This window comes from Trachypithecus francoisi, unplaced genomic scaffold (genome assembly GCF_009764315.1).
Source record: "Trachypithecus francoisi isolate TF-2019V2 unplaced genomic scaffold, Tfra_2.0 Contig00526, whole genome shotgun sequence".
Taxonomy (NCBI): domain Eukaryota; kingdom Metazoa; phylum Chordata; class Mammalia; order Primates; family Cercopithecidae; genus Trachypithecus; species Trachypithecus francoisi.
The window spans coordinates 29444-46113 of NW_022680701.1; the positions used below are offsets into that span (position 1 = coordinate 29444).

Genomic DNA, 16670 nt, shown 5'->3' on the forward strand with positions numbered 1-16670 from the left:
AGTTGAGAATGTAGAAAAGAAAACTTATGCTTAAATTGTGCTCAGAGCCAGGGCTCTATGCAAAGAAGCAGCAGGTGACCTGATTTCTCCCTCCTGCACTGCAGAGAACCTGCCCTCAAAGACCCGGAGCTCAGCTTCAGTAGAAGTTGAACAGCACTGTACAAGTGAACCTGAGATCCCAGTCACCCTGAGAAAAATGGTTTCTAGGGGAAAACACATTCTTTGGTCCAAACAACCAACTTACAAATGATCTTTTGGACCACGTCCTGCCTGCAAACTGAGGCTCAATTCACCTTTAATGGGCCAGCTCTGGCAGTGCCAAGGGAGAGAGACCATTAGCAGAAATGAAAACAGCAAGAAATCTTTTAGTCCATTAGGTTAAAATAAGATTTTTTATGCTTTATTATTTATGATTTGCGACTTCAGTTACTGTTTCCTGGAACAAATGTTATGATTCAACTTCTATTTACTGAAGCCAATAGATGCTTATCAGTTGTCATGCTACAAATCACAAAGCAGTCAATAAGGCCTTCGGGGCTGTGGCCTCTTTTGCAATTATTTGATGTCTTGTCAGGCAACTTATTTTCTGTGCCTCAGAGAGTTTCCAAAAGCTACCACAATCTGATGTGTGTGTGTGTACATATGTGTATGTATATCTATATGTACGTTTCTCTCTCTGTCTATATATATATATGGCATATAAATACAGTAAATTCAAAGAATCGAGCAAAAGCAGATTTTGGTTTTTACTTTAAGAATGTCATTTCACTTCCTGAAAAATTAGGAATTAGGAGTCCCAAGGATACCACGTAGCATTTAGGAAGACTTGAGTGGGAGCTAAGAAAGTTCGAATGAGGGGAGGAAGAAAGTTCCTGGTCAGTCCCAGCATAGTGACTCAAGCCTGTAATTCCAGCACTTTAGGAGGCTGAGGTGGGAGGATTGTTTGAGCTCAGGAGTTTAAGATCAGCCTGGGCAACCTAGCAAGATTCTGATCTCTATTTAAAAAAAAATAAAAAAAATAAAGAAAAGAGCCGGGCGCAGTGGCTCAAGCCTGTAATCCCAGCACTTTGGGAGGCCGAGACGGGCGGATCACGAGGTCAGGAGTTCGAGACCATCCTGACTAATACGGTGAAATCCCGTCTCTACTAAAAAATACAAAAAGCTAGCCTGGCGAGGTGGCTGGCGCCTGTAGTCCCAGCTACTCGGGAGGCTGAGGAAGGAGAATGGCGTAAACCTGGAAGGCGGAGCTTGCAGTGAGCTGAGATCCGGCCACTGCACTCCAGCCCGGGCGACAGCGAGACTCCGTCTCAAAAAAAAAAAAAAAAGAAAGAAAAGAAAAGAAAGCCTGGGTCAGTGGCGTCAGTGAACCCTGGAGGATGCTGTGATCCTCTTGGCGGCGTCCCCAGCCTCTGCTTCAGGATGACAGCATGGTCTCCTGCACTGTAGCTCGGTCTGAAATTTTCAGTTTTTCTTTCGAGTTCCCCTTTTTCCGTCTCCAAGGGGGTTGGAGGAGGTGGCCTGAATAAGATGTAAATGAAAGAGGAAGTGTCTCAGCAACAACCAAACATAAAACAGCGACCCACTTCACTTGTGACCTCTACGGAAATACTGAAGACGTCCTCTGTGTCCTTTTAGACTTTCTGGGGGAGGGGACAGCTGCTGCCCAGAAACAAGCAGCTTCCTTTTGGCCAGGTCAGTGCAGGGAACCAACAAAGACAGGGACCTGGGGCCAGAAGAAGCACAGCCACAGTGGGTATCTGATTGGACTGAGCCAGGAAAGGCCTTCTTGCCCTTAGGGACCCCTCAAGGCTTCTTCCCCACAAGCTGGAAACAGCTTGGCTCACTGCTGTGCTAAATGCAGGTGCCAGCCAAGGGGGTTACCCTAGGACCGTGAGCCATTAACAACTTGTCTCAAATTCACTTCTCCAAGGCAGTCAGCAGCTCCCCACTGAACACCTGTGGGTTCCTGCTGGTGCTAACTTAGGCACAGGGCTAGCAGGTCCCTCTCCTGTAGCAGATGATGAGAGCAAGTGTGGTGCAGGAGGAACTGGAAAGAGAGTGTCGTCAGAGGCGACACTTGCGTGGATTACAACCATATATTCTTGTGCAATGTAAAAATGCCAACTTGCATCAGCATAACGAAGGACACACTTAGAAGAGCTGAGGAGGACAGAAGAATAGGAAGAAAAACAAAATCATGCCTGGTCCTTTTGCCCAGAAATGACCCAAGTGAAACTTGGCTGAACTTTTAGACTTTTTTGTGGTGCACATTTTTCAACAAAATTTGACAACACGGGACCTCTGGAATTATACATTCTAATTTTTCAGTCCATTTATTTCTTATTCCAGAAATAATCCATATATAAAGATGGCTCATCACGGTGTTGTTTTTAATTCTGAATAGTTGAAAAATGGATTTTCGCCACTAGTGTTTATAAATAAATTCAATAAAGTTATGCTCTCACAATAAAATATGATGTAGTCATGAAAAAGAACAATCTCATGCTATGCGTATTATCATGGAAGGATGTCCACAAGATCTTGCTGAAAATTTTTTAGAAGTCCCAAACAGTGTATATATAATTTGAAACTATTTATATAAAAATATGGGTGTGTATGTGTGTAAAAAAGGATGTTTGCGGTAGCACACGGTGGCTCATACCTGTAATCCCAGCACTTTGGGAGGCCAAGGCAGGCGAATCACGAGGTCAGGAGATCGAGACCATCCTGGCTAACATGGCGAAACCCCATCTCTACTAAAAATACAAAAAATTAGCCGGGTGTGGTGGCGGGTGCCTGTAGTCCCAGCTACTCGGGAGGCTGAGGCAGAAGAATGCCGTGAACCCAGGAGGCAGAGTTGGCAGTGAGCCGAGATCACGCCATTACACTCCAGCCTGGGCGTCAGAGCGAGACTCCATCTCAAAAAAAAAAAAGGGATATTTGGGCCATGTGCAGTGACTCATGCCTATAATCCCAACACTTTGGGAGGCTGAAGTGGGCGGATCATTTGAGGTCAGGAGTTTGAGACCAGCCTGGCCAACATGGTGAAACCTCGTCTCTACTAAAAAATAAAATAAAATAAATATATATATGTATATATAAGCTGGATGTGGTGGTGGGTGCCTGTAATCCCAGCTACTCAGGAGACTGAGGCAGGAGAATCACTTGAGCCTGGAAGGTGAAAGTTGCAGTGAGCTGAGATCTCCCCACTGCGCTCCAGCCTGGGCAATAGAGCGAGACTCCATCTCAAAAAAAAAAAAAAAAAAAAGGATAAAAGGATGTTTGCCAAAATGTTAATAATGGTTGTCTTTAGAAGGAGGGCTTTTTGTGCTGTTTACTTTCTTCCTGATATTTTTTAGCAATATTTATTTTGCAATGAGCATTTACTAGTTTTATATTTTTTAACTATTTACCTTGAAAAAATTATGTAAATCTATACTTACCATATAAAATACATTTATTTTGTAGTCAGTGAAAATGAGGGTTACAGAATGTATACATAGTATAATATGATGTTCATGTTATAATTTTATACATAAATTTACATATTTTAGTTTAAGTGTTTATAAATACAAAAATACATATTCACACATTTGATATACATAATGTGCATATAAATTTACATGTATATATAAAAAGTTTTAAAACTTACATTTTTTATTTTTTAAGATTACTCATATTTTGAATAATAATTGTATTTCCATTCTGGGGAAAAGAGTAATATTTTGGAAACCAGATGCAGTGGCTCATGCCTGTAATCCCAGCACTTTGGGAGGCCGAGGCAGGGGGACCACCTGAGGTCAGGAGTTCGAGACCAGTCTGGCCAACATAACAAAACCCATCTCGGACGGGCGCGGTGGTTCAAGCCTGTAATCCCAGCACTTTGGGAGGCCGAGACGGGCGGATCACGAGGTCAGGAGATCAAGACCATCCTGGCTAACACGGTGAAACCCCATCTCTACCAAAAAATACAAAAAACTAGCCGGGCGAGGTGGCGGGCACCTATAGTCCCAGCTACTCGGGAGGCTGAGGCAGGAGAATGGCGTGAACCCGGGAGGCGGAGCTTGCAGTGAGCTGAGAACCGGCCACTGCACTCCAGCCCGGGCGACAGAGCGAGACTCCGTCTCAAAAAAAAAAAAAAAAAAAAAAACCATCTCTACTTAAAATACAAAAATTAGCTGGGCATGGTGATGGGCACCTAGAATCCCAGCTACTTGAGAGCCTGAGGCAGGAGAATTGCTTGAGCCTGGGAGGTGGAGGTTGCAGTGAGCCAAGATTGTGCCACTGCATTCCAGCCTGGTGGACCAAGTGAGACCCTATCTCAAAAAAAAAAGTAAGATTTTGGGCTAAGCCTTGGAGGGGTAGGGACAGCCAGTCCAGGGCAGCCCAGGCTGAGGGCACAGCACATACCAAAGACACAAAGCCACGGCAGAGCAGGACCATGTGTGGCACACGCTGCTCCTGGCACCTGATAGCACCAGTGTTCTGTACTCCTGGAAACTCTCCTCTTGCTTTTCTGGGTCACTGTTCTCTCCAGGCTGCTTAGTCAGCCAAGCAGGCACCTAGAGGGGCCCTGAGGGATTGCGGCTGTCCCGGGTAGGGGCTCCGTGAGGGGGAAGCCGACCTACTTTCCAGTGTTCCTGAGGCTCAGGCCCATGTGCCACAGTGAGAGGGCACGAACTCCACGGTCCGTGGCCTTGGGTTCAACGGAGGCACCACCAGCTCCTGGGTGGCCCCGGCCAAGGCACTTTACCTCCCTGGGACTCAGTGTGTTTATCTAGGGGTATGCACAGTAAGAACCTCTGGCCCCCAGGGTTAATGAGAGAATTAAAGAAGACATGGGAACAGCTCCTTTCAACTAATTGCTTATTACCAGAAGGTGCCCAATAACCAGGCATGGCAAAAGCCCAAAGGCAAAAACACAAAGCCCTGACATTTAACAGGTTCTTTTTGTGCTAAGAAACCAGCGCTGGAGACAGTACTTGTGATCTATCCTCGTGGTTGGACATGTTGGTCACAAGTAGTTCTAATTATGGAAATGCCCGCTGACAAAAAGGCCTGTTGATGTGAGTCACTATGGGTGTTTAACTCTCTAGGCCTGGGCTGCTCCTAGGAATGATTTGCAGATACATCTATCTACCTAGCTATCTTTTTTTCCTTTTTTTTTTTTTGAGACCGGGTCTCACTGTGTCACCCAGGGTGAAGTACAGTGACACAATCAGGGCTCACTTTAGCCTTGACTTCGGCTCAAGCAATCCTTCCGCCTCAGCCCTCCGAGTAGCTAAGACTATAGGTGTGTGCCACCATGCCCAGCTAATTCTTTTATTGTTGTTTTGAATTGTAGTATCAATGTCTCACTGTATTACCCAGGCTGGTCTTGAGTTCCTGAGCTCAAGCAATCCCCCTACCTCGGCCTTCCAAAGTGCTGGGATTAGAGGCATGAGCCACTGCACCTGGCCCATAAGATACATATGCTTTTATAAAAATAATGCAGTGATTTGTTTTGTTTTGGGTTTTTTTGTTTTTTGGTTTTTTTTTTTTAGAGACAAGGTTACATTCTCTTGCCCAGGCTATGCACTCACATCTCACTGCAGCCTTGACCTCCTGGGCTCGGGTGATCCTTTCACCCCAGCCTCCCACGTAGCTGGGACTACAGGCATGTGCCACCACACCTGGTTAATCTTAATTTTTTTTTTAGAGATGGAGTCTTGCTATGTTGCCCAGGCTGGTCTTGAGCTCCTGGACTCCAGTGATCCACCTGCCTCCGCCTCCCAGAGTACACCACCATGCCCAGCTAATTTTGTATTTTTAGTAGAGACAGGGTTTCTCCATGTTGGTCAGGCTGGTCTTGAACTCCCGACCTCAGATGATCTGCCTGCTTCAGCCTCCCAAAGTGCTGGGATTACAGGTGTGAGCCACTGAGCCCAACCGCTACTTGTTCTTATTACACATTTATACCCTGAAGAAATGGAATCTGCCATTTGCTGTAGGAGTGATCCAGAAAAACAAAGTGTAGTTGTTGGAATAAAACACGACTTATTGACATTGAGTGTCACCTGGGGGTGACCCAGCACAGCAAGAATGGATCAGCTTAAGCAGGTGTGGTGGTGTGCACCTGTGGTCCCAGCTACTCAGGAGGCTGAGGTGGGAGGATTACCTGGGCCCAGGAGGTTGAGGCTGCAGTAAGCCAAGATCATGCCACTGCACCCCAGCCTGGGCAACAGAGCAAGACCCTGTCTCAAAAGAAAGAAAGAAAGAGGCCGGGCACGGTGGCTCATGCCTGTAATCCCATCACTCTGGGAGGCTGAGGCGAGCAGATCACAAGGTCAAGAGATGGAGATCATCCTGGCTAACACTGTGAAACCCCGTCTCTACTTAAAATACAAAAAATTAGCTGGGCGTGGCGGCGGGTGCCTGTAGTCCCAGCTACTCGGGAGGCTGAGGCAGGAGAATGGTGTGAACCCGGGAGGAGGAGCTTGCAGTGAGCCGAGATTGCGCCACTGCACTCCAGCCTGGGCGACAGAGTGAGACTCTGTCTCAATTAAAAAAAAAAAGAGAGAGAGAAAGAAAGAGAGCGAGGCCGGGCACGGTGGCTCAAGCCTGTAATCCCAGCACTTTGGGAGGCCGAGACGGGCGGATCACGAGGTCAGGAGATCGAGACCATCCTGGCGAACACGGTGAAACCCCGTCTCTACTAAAAATACAAAAAAAACTAGCCGGGCGACGTGGCGGGCGCCTGTAGTCCCAGCTACTCGGGAGGCTGAGGCAGGAGAATGGCGTAAACCCGGGAGGCGGAGCTTGCAGTGAGCTGAGATCCTGCCACTGCACTCCAGCCTGGGCGACAGAGCGAGACTCCGCCTCAAAAAAAAAAAAAAAAAAAAAAAAGAAAGAGAGCGAGAGAGAGGAAAGAAAAAGAAAGAAAAGAAAGAGAGAGAGAAAGAAAGAAGGAAAGAAAGAGAAAAGGAAAGGAAAGAAAAGAAAAAAGAAAGAAAGAAAAGAAAGAACCAGCCTCATAACATCCAAGCTCATAGAGAGAATGATGTAGAAAAACACCAGTGGCTTTGTATTGAATTGTCACCCTCAGAGGGCTGGGGACATAGGTTCATAGATTAGCACCTTCACTCCCAGGAGGCACGGGAAGACCATTTCTTTCCTTTTTTTTTTTTTTCCAGAGAGTGTTTCACTCTTGTTGCCCAGGATGGAGTGCAGTGGTGCGATCTCAGCTCACTGCAACCTCCACCTCCCGGTTTCAAGCGATTCTCCTGCTTCAGCCTCCCGAGTAGCTGGGATTACAGGTGCCTGCCACCATGCCTGGCTAATTATTTTGTTTGTTCGTTTTGAGACGGAGTCTCTCTGTCACCCAGGCTGGAGTGCAGTGGTGTGATTTCAGCTCACTACAACTTCTGCCTCCTGGTTTCAAGTGATTCTCCTGCCCTGACCTCCCGAGTAGCTGGGATTACAGGCGTGCACCACCACGCCCAGCTAATTTTTGTATTTTTAGTAGAGATGAAGTTTCACTATGTTGGCCAGGCTGGACTGTTGGCCAGGCTGGTAATTTCTCTGTTTTCAGTAGAGATGGGGTTTTGCCATGTTGGCCAGACTGGTCTCAAACTCCTGACCTCAGGTGATCCACCAGCCTCAGCCTCCTAAAGTGCTGGGATTACAGGCATGAGCTACCATGCCTGCTAATGGATTTTCTAGAGACTTGCTGTGCTGCTTTTTTCTTTTATTTTGTGAGATTCTTTAAGGAATGAGAGTAGGGTGCTTCTGTGACCGGTAAACAAGAACATGGGCTTTAGCCTAAGAGGGACTTGGATTCAGATTCAGGCTTCTGTGTTTACTAAGCTGTGTGGCCTTAGGCAAATCCAGCCTGTCTGGGTGTTGCTGGCCTTACCTGTAACACCTATGCAGCAGTTTCAGTTTGTTAAACATCAAATGCAGAAACCACTACAGTGCCAGGCATGGGATAGGAATTGGGGGTAGCTTTTTTTTTTTTTTTCCTAGAGACAGGGTCTTACTCGGTTGCCCAGGCTGGTGTACAGTGATGCAATCATATCTCACTGCAGCCTCCTGGGCTCAAGTGATCTTCCAGTCTCAGCCTCCCGAGGAGTTAGGACTACAGGTGCGTGCGACAACATCTGGTTAATTTTTTAAATTTTACTTAGAGTTGGGGTCTTCCTATGTTGCCCAGGCTGAGGGGCAGCTATTTTTATTTTTATCTACTTCTTTTTCACTTCCTCTGCTTTGCCTTCCTTCTTTCCTCTTTCTCTATCATCCTCTTTGTTTCATTTGGGTTTTGCTTTGGCAATTTCCCCCCAAAGAAACTGGAAACCAGGCTGGGCGTGGTGGCTCACACCTGTAATCCCAGCATTTTGGGAGGCCGAGGCGGGTGAATCACCTGAGGTTGGGAGTTCGAGACCAGCCTGGCTAACATGGTGAAACCCCGTTTCCACTAAGAAAGAAAAATACAAAAATTAGCCAGGTGTGGTGGCGTGCACCTGTAATCCTGGCTACTCGGGAGGCTGAGGCAGGAGAATAGCTTGAACTCGGGAGGTGGAGATTGCAGTGAGCCAGGATGGAACCACTGCTCTCCAGCCTGGGTGAAGGGTGATACTCTTTCTCAAAAAAACAGAAAACAAAAAAAACAAAAACTGGAAACCAGTGTGTGAAATTCTTGGGCTGTGGTATCACCTTTGCCACCCTGCAATAATAGTGAAGCTAAAAGTTCCCTGAGAGAGGAGTCGTGTTGATGGTGGTTGAAGTGGGAGGGTAGAAATGGAGAAGTTCACCTTATATTAATAGGATCTGTAGGTAAAATTCACCAGCTGCCCAACCGTGTGGTTGGCTGAGCACCACAGGTGTAAATTATTATTAACTCCATGCCCAACAGAATTCAGCTCTCCTCTATTTTTACTACAGGAAAACACACAATAGCGGTTTATTTTAATTTTTTTTTCTTTTTCCCTCTGTGACTCAAGCCAAAGAGCAATAGCTATTTTCTAAAGTTAGCATTGTGTTCAGGCAGATATTAAACATTCCTCAGTGGTGAGAGCTTTAACATTCTTTTCTTTTCTCTTTTTTTTTTTTTTTTTGAGACAGTCTCTCACTCTGTTGCCCAGGCTGGAGTACAGTGGTGTGATCTCAGCTCACTGCAATCTCCGCCTCCCGGGTCCCAGCCTCAGCCTCCAAGTAGCTGGGATTACAGGTGCCTGCCGCCATGCCCAGCTCATTTTTGTACTTTTCAGTAGAGATGAAATTTCGCCATGTTGGCCAGGCTGATCTTGAACTCCTGGCCTCAAATGATCGGCCCACCTTGGCCTCCCAAAGTGCTGGGATTACAGCATGAGCCACTGTGCCCAGTCTTAACATTCATTTTTCAACACATAATTCAGGCAAGATTAATAGAAAGAAAATGGGGTCCCAGATTGCCTTGCCCCAACCCCATCTTCTTTTGGCTTTTGAAGTATGAAAAGGGGGACATGCTGTGGTCTCCGCCTGAAGCTGGCTTGCCCGGGAGCCCTCCTGGACCCGTAAGGAGGAGAATAAACCCTGGCAAATCCAACTGGCCCAGAGTGGACTTGCTAGAGTGACAGGCAGCAAAATTAATTCAGTAAGGCATTCGTAAGTGTATCACTTCACAAAGGAATCAAAAATGCAGGAATCTGAATGCAAAGATGCCAAGCAAAAGGACTGGGAGAAGACCTGCCTACTGTGTACATTTGACTCTGTTTTGTGCCTTAAGAGCTACGTGAGAGGCCGACTCTTCTATGGTTAGAATGGAGAACCCAGGGAGGCTTCCTTCGGGATGAAGAGTGAGGAGGGAAAGCTGCCAGGATGCGAGGCTGCTCTGGCGACAGGGTCTTTTCTCCTGCCCCTTCACCCTGTGTCTCTTTCTCTGTTGTCCGGTTCTCTACAAATTGTCCAGCCACTGCAGGGAGCCAGTCTGGTGGATTCAATACTTTGCCCCATTGGAGGGAGTCCTCACGGGCCACCCATCAGGCAATGGACCTGTTCTGGTCAAGTGTCCTTCCCTGATCTCCAGTGACCTAGGTGGCGCCCAGTCTGGCTTGCCTGACCACCTTCCACCTCTGGTGGAGGGCAGGCATCATGCATGTGTTTGGAAAGTACATTTGATTTTATAGTTTAATTCTGAACTATGGTCTTGGGACTGTCTTCAATAGCAAGGATCATGTGACCAAACCTCCATTTCTTTCCACATTTCAGCTGCCTGATTTACTCCAAAAATGTACTCTGTGGGCTGGGTGGGGAGATTCTGAACTGGCTTCTGATTCTGGCTCTAACATCAGGGGACCAGCCTTAAGACTTGGAGCAAGCCGCCACTTCTTAGGGTCCCAGTTTGCTGCCCTGTGGCATGGCAGGGTTAGGAGGGAGGAGCGCAAACTAATCTGCCATCACCCCATGGCTGAGTTGGGATTTTGAAATGCTGTTGTTATACATAATAACTGTTATGACTTCGGGCACCGAGAGAGGGAGGCCCTAATCCTTTACCAGAACTTGAACCCTTGTATATATAATGTTTTAGGAATCTATGTCCATAGCTGGGGGACAGAGTGGCAGAATGGTGAAGTGTTCCCCCTGGCGTCACACCCGTCTCAGTGAGAATCAGCCTCTGTCACAGACCTGCTCCATGACCTTGGGAAGATGATCTGACCTCTCGACACCTCGTTTTCCTCCTCTGGGAAGTGGGAATACTAATGGGTCCTCCCCCTCCAGCTCATTGGAGGAGTAAGAGGCAACACATGCAAAGCACTTAACCTGGAGCCCGGGTAGGGACCTGGCTTGAGTTCAGAGCCTGGGATTTGTGGGATGGCCAGTGTATGCACTTCCAATGACTGCTGGCATTACCACAAACCCTTGGTAGCTTACACTTAAAAAAATAAAGAGTTGAGTAACAAAATAAGTAAGGTGACACTGAATTATGACCTAATCAATATCCAGTTATAATCCAATAAGTATAAAATATCCATGAATGTATACTCATAGAAATAAATGCTGAAAAAATAAATGAATAAACAAATCTCCTGTGCAGAAAAATTCCAAATAATTGATGTAGATATTGTCCCTTCAAGAAGGTAGAACATAACTCCTCACCCCCTAAGTGTGGCTGTTTACAGTGACTTGCTTCCAGAAAGTACAGTATTGGGGGGTTGAGGGATGGGGGAGGATGTGGAGAAACCTGACAAACACTGCCTCAACCAGGGGACCAAGGTTAACATCATCAGTGGTAAGTCACGAGGTCAGCATGCACTCTTGATAAGAAGATGAGAATTGTACTTCACCTCTGTGGTCTTCCTCCCCAAAATGCAAAAACCTAGGCTAACCATGAGAAAAACCCATAATGAGGGCTTTCTACAAAATACCTAATCAGTACTCCCCCAAACTGTCAAGGCCATCAAAAACAAGGAACGTCTGAAAAACCGACAATCCAGAGGAAAACATGATGACTAAATATCATGTGGTATAGGATCATGAGGCAGAAGAAGGACATCAGGTAAAAGGAAATTTGAATCAAGTATGGACTTGAGTTGGTAACAGTGTATCAATACTGGTCCATTAGTTGTAACAAATATCTCACACTAATCTAAGACGTTAATAACAGGGGCAACCAAGTACAGGATATATGGAAACCCTCTACTATCTTTGCAACTTTTGTATAAACCTAAAACTATTCTAAAATTTAAAGTTTTACTTTTTTAAAAAGGCAAGAAGTTCAAAAGGAATATTATTTATTAAAATTAAAAGCTGGGCCGGGCGTGGTGACTCACGCCTGTAATCCCAGCACTTTGGGAGGCCAAGGCGGGCGGATCACGAGGTCAGGAGATCGAGACCATCCTGGCTAACACAGTGAAACCCCATCTCTACTAAAAACACAAAAAATTAGCAGGGCGTGGTGGCGGGTGCCTGTAGTCCCAGCTACTCAGGAGGCTGAGGCAGGAGAATGGTGTGAACCGGGAAGTGGAGCTTGCAGTGAGCTGAGATCGCACCACTGCACTCCAGCCTGGGCCACAGAGCGAGACTCCGTCTCAAAAAAAAAAAAAAAGAATCTTTTTTATTATATGCTTCACTAACCTATACAAATAACATATTTTTAAGCACGTATTAAATAAAAGCAATAATGGAAAACTTAATTTCTATAAATTGCTAACATTACACCTAAAACCTCTGCATACTATAAACTGCATGAAAATTTTACATGGCTTTAAAATTATCACGAGGAGTCCACTTATAATCTACCACAAAGGTACAGTTAAACTGAAATTATTTTAATCTCATTTTCATAAAAGATGTAAAATCTTTCAGATTTGTCAAAATTGTTGAAACAGAATACTTAATTATCACTGTTTAAAGTTTCCTACTTGACTTTACATAGAAAAATACTCAAAATATCACAGCATAGAAAAAGATACACTATTTGCCTGAAATCATCTTTAAAATCTGTGCACTTTATTACGCATCAGAAAAGGCAATTTGAATGACAACTATAGCTTTTAAAGCAGATAAACTTAAATGAACAGTTTTATTGACAAACATAACTTAAGAATTTTACAGTTCCACTAAGAAAAATAAAATATTTGATTTCCTCAATTTTTTTTGAGACAGACAGAGTCTCACTCCATCACCCAGGCTGGAGTACAGTGGTACTATCTCAGCTCATTGCAACCTCTGCCTCCTGAGTTCAAGTGATTCCTGTGCCTCAGCTTCCCGAGAGCAATAAACTTTAAAAATGTGGTTACAGTTATTTCACCACTTGGAATGACCTTGCTGACAAAGGTTTCTGTGTTACCACCTCAACAGCAAAATGTCAAAACAAAGACAAAAACAAAAAACGGCACAAGGAATACCATGACCAGATGTTTGGGAGGTAAGGGAGCAAGAAAAGAAAAAAATTACACATATTTTACACATATGTCTTAAAATATCTGATCCAAACCAACAGACACAGAATATACATTTGAACCCTCATGTATCGTTTCTCATAGCAGTTTCTGGGTTAAGGTGACAGATTTCATTTTGCTCCCTCCTGAAACCTTCTTAAAACCATGCTCAAGAAATATTGTTAGGCTGGATGCAGTGGCTCACGCCTATAATCCCAGCACTCTGAGAGGCAAAGGAGGGCAGATGGCTTGAGCTCACAAATTCGAGACTATGGGTAACATGGCAAAACCTTGTCTCTACAAAAAAAATGCAAAAATTAGCTGGGCATGGTGGCACATACCTGTAGTTCCAGCTACTTGGGGGGACTGAAACAGGAGGACTGCTTAAGCCCAGAAGGTCAAGGCTGCAGTTAGCCAAGATAGTGCCACTGCACTCCACAGCCTGGGTGACAAAGTGAGACCCTGTCAAAAAAAAAAAATCGTTAAAGACTAACTCATAAGAATAAAGTAGGAGACACACGATTTAAAAAATAAAAATCTGAAAGTAGATGAACAAGTGAGTACTGCCTCAGCAGACCTAAGAAAGTCCCATCTCAAAGTAAAAAGGAAGGTGAGGTTGAGAACACAATCCTCAAAAAGCAATGATAACGAGGAGGGGTGTCTTTAGAATAGGGACCTGGCTGGAAGCTGTTTATGGAGCAGATTCCTAAACTATCTCTCTCCCCTTCAGCTGCCAAAGGTCTAGTCTCTAGAGGAGGTAAACTGAGGCTCCCTTGACTGGCAAAAACCACGCTCAGTTGTGAACAAAGGTATTGTACAGAAAACTGAGGATTTAAGTGACAATACACATAGTAAATGCTGTGTGCACAATAAATGAAGCTTTCTTCCACCACTCAGCCACGAGAATACCAACAGCAAGACCTTCATGCTTCAAGCAGGAAACAGGAAAAGGCCTTTCCATGCCATCACTCCTCCAGAGCTTACTCTGGAGGACAGACCTCAAGATACTGACAAGAGATTTCCCCCAATAAAAGAGACAATGAAAATCATCCAATGGTTAAGTCAAAATTGATAAGGCCCATCCACTAGCTCAGAGCTTCCAACTGGCTACATAGTACCACAATGTTAATGAGGAGTAGAAAATGAAGAATTAATAAACATCTGAGCACGAAATAAAAAAACCAAAACAAAGAATAGGAAGAAGCAACTTAGAAGAAACAGACCACGCACAGAGGAGAGGAAAAAACCTGTCATTAATGGCCTCAGAAAGGTAAGAGAAAATACTATATCCAAGACACAGAAAGAGGATTTTACTATTTTTTTTAAAGGAAGATTCTAAAAACAAAAGAGCTCTTAGATAATAAAAATATGGTAGCAGAAAGGAAAAACTGGATAGTAGGGTTGGACGACCAAGATAAGGAAATCTTAAGAAACTGAACACATACACATACCGCAAAGAGAAAAAGAGACAAAGAGGAAAACTGGAGAGAAATGATAAAAGTCAGAAGACCAAAATAGGAAGCCCAACGTTCAATAAAATCATAGCTCAAGATAAATACAAGAGGGAAAAGAGGAAGTTGTCAAGAGAAGTTCTCAGAATCAAAGGACACAATTGCCAGATTGAAAATGTCCACCAAAAATACCTCGTGGATGAAAGCGGCCCACACAAGGGCGTGTCACTGTAAAACTGCGGAACCCCATAGACAGCGAAGATTCCATAAGCTTCCAGCCACAAAGAATCAAAAATCAGTGTGGATTCAGACTTGACAGCACACTGATAAAGTTTCTACTCTCCTTTCCATGCCCTGCTCTGACATTCATTTCATCCTACCAGATTTTTTCATTTGACCTAATTCTAAGAACTGGAAGATGGCTCTGAAGACTTTAGAAGCTGAAGATACAAAGTAGCCCATCCCTCTGACCACATAGCTACAGGATGTCAGATACTCAGTCCACACTACAACCCTGCCTGATGCCCTGACTGGGGTAAACCCTGAGACTGTCTCCTGATCTCGCCCACAGACTTCCCAAAAGAGCTTCTCGAAAACCCGGCCTGTACTTTTATTTTTGATTTAACCAAAAACAATTCTGAATCGGATAAATTACCAAATTTGGTTGGGTCTTGTTTGGCTTTCTGCTTTGCTTTTTAACCAGCCATTTACCAGAGACTGTTGCACAGGCCCATTAGCACTCGAAGAATAAAAATACACACACGGGACCAGATAAGGTTCCCCTACTAACCCAAATGATCCGTTTCCTTAACACAATTTTAAAACCACAGCTAGAGGTGTGAAAACAGGCATGTTTTTATGTGTGTTTGTGTGCCACAATCTGTCCAAATCCTTAAGTCCCTTTTAAGTAATAGAGATCTAATAAAAAATCCGAAAGAAACCACATTAGAAACGCAAAGAGGTGGCCGGGCGCGGTGGCTCAAGCCTGTAATCCCAGCACTTTGGGAGGCCGAGACGGGCGGATCACGAGGTCAGGAGATCGAGACCATCCTGGCTAACACGGTGAAACCCCGTCTCTACTAAAAAATACAAAAAAAAACTAGCCGGGCGAGGTGGCGGGCGCCTGTAGTCCCAGCTACTCAGGAGGCTGAGGCAGGAGAATGGCATAAACCCGGAAGGCGGAGCTTGCAGTGAGCTGAGAACCGGCCACTGCACTCCAGCCCGGGCGACAGAGCGAGACTCCGTCTCAAAAAAATAAAAAAATAAAAATAAATAAATAAATAAAAAATAATTAAGAAGAGAAATGCAAAGAGGTTTGCAAAACAAGAGGCTTCTTTCATTCCAGAAAACCACACCAAAACAACGTGAGAGAAATGAATGCAATGAATATGTGTTTGCCAAAGTTTCAATGCTGCCCAGTGGAGACACTGCTGCACTGGCGCAAATTTTGAAGAGGAAAATGAGGGGATTGGTGGGAGAGAGAGAGAGAGAGAGAGGGTGTGGCCTGCAAACTGCAACAATGCAATCTCCATTTTGAACAATGCACCTCTTTCCTCTTGTAAATCTAGTTTTTTGCCACTCGCTGTGCTGTCGCATTTTCCTTCAGTTTGGCGGTGAGGCGGGGTTATGGGGAGATCGGAGCAAGATGCACAGCACACGAGTGAGCAAGGGAGGAGGGCAGAGGAGGTGGGGAAGGAGTCTGCAGCAGGGGGGCTGGGTGGGTACCTGGAGTGCTGCTGTAGGTACTATGGCTCCTGAAGCTGCTTTCCGTGCAGTAACTGGCGGCGGCGGCGTCTTCTATCTCCTCCGGATAATCGGAGTCATCGTCGTCGTGCTCTATCTCATGCTCCTCTTCGTCCTCAGAATCCTGGGTCTCCTCGGCGCCGCCGTTCTCTTCCTCCTCGCTCCAGGAGGAAGCTCCGTGGTCATCGTACACCACTTTGTTGACGGCCCTCCAGGCTGCGATAGTCCGGGCCAGGTGGCCGCCGCTGCTGCCCCCGCCTCCTCGCCCCCTCCACCAGGGCGCTGGTGCTTGGAGGGGCCAGCGGCTGCTTCCTCTGGCTACTGCTGCTCCCTATGGGCGAGCTCAGCCGCGTCTTGAAGGCCACCTCAACCTGGCCCTGCTGCTACCGCGGTGCTGCGAGCGGAGTCCCCCGATGGGTCCGAACCTAGGCGGCAGCGGGGCTGGGGCGCAGCGCTCCGCAGCGGGAACCGCGGGCTGCTTGGGCGGTCTGCCCCACCCCAGTGTCGGAGCCCAGGCTAGCGGAGAAGGAAAAGCGGAGCTGGAGGGGCGAGCGCGGGGCGGGGAGACAGTGGGGAGCGC

The 16670-nt window shown here is 45.9% G+C and overlaps 1 protein-coding gene across 1 annotated transcript in view; it reads right to left on the reverse strand.

Moving 5' to 3' along the window:
• The window catches only part of LOC117085142 (archaemetzincin-2), a 39196-nt gene extending 23029 nt beyond the window's left edge, over window positions 1-16167 (reverse strand). Inside the window, exon 1 of the mRNA XM_033213758.1 lies at window positions 16073-16167. The gene's annotated coding sequence lies outside the window, so the exon portion shown is untranslated. The remainder of the gene's footprint in view (window positions 1-16072) is intronic.
• Between the last annotated feature and the right edge of the window lie 503 nt (window positions 16168-16670).